This window comes from Engraulis encrasicolus, chromosome 4 (assembly GCF_034702125.1).
Source record: "Engraulis encrasicolus isolate BLACKSEA-1 chromosome 4, IST_EnEncr_1.0, whole genome shotgun sequence".
Taxonomy (NCBI): domain Eukaryota; kingdom Metazoa; phylum Chordata; class Actinopteri; order Clupeiformes; family Engraulidae; genus Engraulis; species Engraulis encrasicolus.
In genome coordinates, this window is record NC_085860.1 from 38,204,019 (window position 1) to 38,209,018 (window position 5,000).

General features: G+C 39.2%; 1 protein-coding gene across 1 annotated transcript in view; it reads left to right on the forward strand.

The window, feature by feature from the left end:
* The window catches only part of btbd11b (BTB (POZ) domain containing 11b), a 165,057-nt gene that overhangs the window by 113,196 nt on the left and 46,861 nt on the right, over positions 1 to 5,000 (forward strand). The window lies entirely within an intron of this gene.

The window sequence follows — 5,000 nt, forward strand, 5'->3', positions numbered from 1 at the left end:
TCATTTTTCTCACGGTGCCATGCTCTGACAAAAGGACCTAGACATCAGATGACTCAAACAGGAAGGGACAAACACACACACCCAGGGCCGGATTAAGATGGCCTGGGGCCCCTAGGGACTGCGGGGCCCCTCAGAAGTCAAATTTCGTAACAAATTTAAACAAACTGTCATAATTACGAGCTAGGAATTGAGTATGTCTACCAATTGTACTGAACACAACAGATGCAATTTTCAATATTGCATGTTCTATTCACACAGTTTGGCAATTTTGCACTTTTGGCAAATCAGGGCCCCTCTTGCAGGTGGGCCCCCCTAGGCTGCAGCCATATCTAGCCTGTGCATTAATCCGGCCCTGCACACACCACCTTATAAGAGACAGTGTGATGGGAGTATTGATTCACTCACTGCAGGCTAAAATAGCATTACCACCACAGCCCTTAAGGGTGGCCACACCTCTCCCTCCACATTACAGATGTGATGTGCGCACGCACGCACGCACGCGCGCACACACACACACACACACACACACACACACACACACACACACACACACACACACACACACACACACACACACACACACACACACACACACACACACACAGACATACTATACCTATACACACACAGACATACAGTATATGCACACCCACACTCTTACACATACAATATCAGAAACACCCTCAAAAACAGATGTACGCACACACACACACACGCACACACACACACACACACACACACACACACACACACACAGAACAGACAGACAGACAGACAGACAGACAGACAGACAGACAGACAGACAGACAGACAGACAGACAGACACACCACACACACACACACACACACACACACACACACACACACACACATACACATACACATGCACACTATATGGGTTTAATCCATAGCAGCCATCTGTGTCACCTTGACAAGTGTCAAGGTATATATCAATGCCTATCTAATGGGAAAATCGCATGTCAGTGTCACGTTCTGGAGCTTGGCATGAATATTCCCCACAAGCGCCACACGGAATGACAAAGACATGATCTCAGAATGAAGCACAGTGAAGGCATCTTGAAGACCTCTGTGCAGCGGTTCCGGTGAAGTGCTGAGCACTGCTCTGCCAGCGTTCGATTCGACTGTTTTCAATACAACCCTGCACACCGACGCCGATGTCCCCGGATGTCCGCAGATGTCGGCTGCCAATTACTTGAGGGCTCTATTTTGTCGGAGCCGCCCTTTGTTTATCCCATGTTCTGCTGTTATGAAATTGACCATTCATTGTTTATAGTATGTATACGCCAGTGTGCAGAACCGGTAGTTACTATACAGATTCCTTCATAGGGAATGCCAGGAAGAAGTTATGCTTTTGATGGTGAGACATTTAACTTCAATTCTTTTGTGTGCAGTAGTACAGTAGTTATAACACAGCTTCACAAGACAGGCTGCAGGGCTTTATACAAATCTGCAGTGCTGGAATGACGCCTCGGTAACACTTCCAAATAAGGGGCCATAATTAACAGTAAAGTAGCTACAACCTAATACTTAAGTAAGGGTTAATAATCATTACTTAATGCCTCATTAGACACATGTTAATTGTTATTAATGCATTAGTAAGCAGTTACTTAACTATTAGATAACTATTACCTTGTGTTACAAGTAAATAGCATATTATTATTTAACTAATAGATAAGTAAGGGCACAGTTAATAGTTAAGTAGCTATCAGGTCATACTTAACTAAGGTCCAAAATGAACACTTACTTAATACAAAAGCAAGGCATAACTAATGGTTATATAATACATAAATATTGGGTTTTGGGACCCTTATATTAGAGTTGGCTGAGGATAACTAATGGTTAATTAATAGATAGATATTGGTGTTTGGGACCCTTATATTAGAGTTGGCCTGAGGATAACTAATGGTTAATTAATCGATAGATATTGGTGTTTGGGACCCTTATAATAGAGTTGGCTGAGCATACCTAATAGTTAAGTAATTAATCTACTGTGACATCTAGTTTTCACTCGTTCAAATCACTGTAATAGTGGCAACAGGAGCCATAAAACAAGGATTGGACGTACACTTCTCAATGATGGTGGGGTGATGAGATGTAATTTTTTCATGTACCACTTATTAGTTTTAACGGTAAAAACCCTACAATAAATGCAGAACATTATGAAGAGTAATAGTTTTGAAGCGAAACTAAACCATTCCTTTGTGATAATTAGGTTAATGTTTGAGAATATTAGCTCCAGGAAGAGCAGTGCATGATGGGTACGCAATCTATAGACAACAATAATTCGGTATTATTTAATCATTAGATATGCCTTACTTTTGTATTAAGTAAGTGTTAATTAAGGTCCTTAGTTAAGTATGACCTAATAGCTACTTAACTATTAACTGTACCCTTACTTATCTATTAGTTAAATAATTATATGCTATGAACTTGAGACACATGGTAATAGTTATCTAATAGTTAAGTAACTGCTTACTAATGTTTAACATGTGAATTAATAACAATTTATATGTGTCTAATGTGGCATTAAGTAGTGATTATTAACTGTTACTAAAGTATTAGGTTATAGCTAATTTGCTGTTAATTATGTTAATTATAATTATATATATGGCCCCTTAACATGTGTCTCAAGTTAATAGCATATAATTATTTAAATAATAGATAAGTAAGGGTACAGTTAATAGTTAAGTAGCTATTAGGTCATACTTAACTAAGGACCTTAATTAACACTTACTTAATACAAAAGTAAGGCATATCTAATGATTAAATAATACCGAATTATTGTTGTCTATAGATTGCGTACCCATCATGCACTGCTCTTCTTGGAGCTAATATTCTCAAACATTAACCTAATTATCACAAAGGAATGGTTTAGTTTCGCTTCAAAACTATTACTCTTCATAATGTTCTGCATTTATTGTAGGGTTTTTACCGTTAAAACTAATAAGTGGTACATGAAAAAATTACATCACATCACCCCACCATCACTGAGAAGTGTACGTCCAATCCTTGCTATATAATGGCTCCTGTTGCCACTATTACAGTGATTTGAAAGAGTGAAAACTAGATGTCACAGTAGATTAATTACTTAACTATTAGGTATGCTCAGCCAACTCTATTATAAGGGTCCCAAACACCAATATCTATCGATTAATTAACCATTAGTTATCCGCAGCCAACTCTAATATAAGGGTCCCAAACACCAATATCTATCTATTAATTAACCATTAGTTATCCTCAGCCAACTCTAATATAAGGGTCCCAAAACCCAATATTTATGTATTATATAACCATTAGTTATGCCTTGCTTTTGTATTAAGTAAGTGTTCATTTTGGACCTTAGTTAAGTATGACCTGATAGCTACTTAACTATTAACTGTGCCCTTACTTATCTATTAGTTAAATAATAATATGCTATTAACTTGTAATACAAGGTAATAGTTATCTAATAGTTAAGTAACTGCTTACTAATTCATTAATAACAATTGATATGTGTCTAATGTGGCATTAAGTAATGATTATTAACCCTTACTTAAGTATTAGGTTGTAGCTACTTTACTGTTAATTATGGCCCCTTATTTGGAAGTGTTACCGACGCCTCTGGTGGAAAACTTTGCAAAGATGCAGGGAATAATAGTGAAATGCCTACTAAAAGAAGTATAACTGGAGAGAGAGGAGAGAGAGAGAGGGAGGGGAGGGGGAAGGTTCTGGACAAGACGTGCAGGCCTTGAGTTGGTTGCCTCAGTTGTATTACATGCGTGCAATGACTCTGCAGTTGAACACAATATGGATTTTTTTTCTGTGAGAGGCCCATCTATAAATTCTACCATAGCCTCAAAAGAAATATCTTTTCGTGCAAGTAATGTTACTCTGCACACATTGCATGCATAATGTATAAAGCTCTTTAAAGAATCTAATAAAACCAAATAAAATTGTATAAACTCTCTCCTCATGAATTTCAGTTATGCTTCAAGAGCATCAAATAACCACATGTGACTCCGCAGTCCCTGGGCGTTCTTCTCGGGTTTTGGCCGCCTGTCATCATTTTTTGAATTCCGCTTTTTTATGGATTCACAAAAATGTGTTTTATTCAGGCGGTCACAAAGGGCTCTCTGTCTCGTTGTGTCACTGAGTGCTCAGGCCGCGGCGACAAGACAAACCACAATTACTGCAGTTAAACAGCCCATTTACTTGGACTAAAAGTGCTAAAATATTGCCCATCCCCTTCTCATTCTGTTCTGTTTGTGTGTTTCCTGTCCATACTGTCGCTCTCTCTGTCTCTCTGTCTCTCTCTCTCTCTCTCTCTCTCTCTCTCTCTCTCTGTCTCAGCGTCTGCATATTCTCTGTGTCTTCTGCCTTTGTCTTTGTGTCTTTCACCCTCTGTCTATCCGCCCACCCTCTCTCTCTCTCTATCTCTCTCTCTCTCTCTCTCTGTCTCTCTCTCTCTCTCTCTCTCTCTCTCTCTCTCTCTGGCGTTATGAGATACTCCTTCTCATTTTGAGGCAAAGATGGGAATGGAATCTTGAAAGGACCAGGATGAAGGGCCTGTGGGGAAGGGCAATGTTGTTTATTAGGATGCAAATATCTGTGAAACTGATAGGAGCTTGATGCCGCTCATACCAAAGTGTGCCTTCGTTTAAAAATGTGAAATGGGCCTCTCTTAGGCAAAGATCAGACATCCAGTTATGGGCCTTCGTTTTTCCATTTGCATTTGAGGTCTTATGATTATTGGTATATTATTAACAAGGGAGAGATACATCTTCAGAGAGAGAGGGGAGGCAGAGAGAGAGAGAGAGAGAGAGAGAGAGAGAGAGAGAGAGAGAGAGAGAGAATAAGTGTCAGAAACAGATTGTAAAATAGAGAGATGTATTTTTATGTGTAGTGTTATGACTGAAAAAAATGGTGGGATACAACAAGAGAGAGAGAGAGAGAGAGAGAGAGAGAGAGAGAGAGAGAGAGAGAGAGAGAGAGAGAGAGAG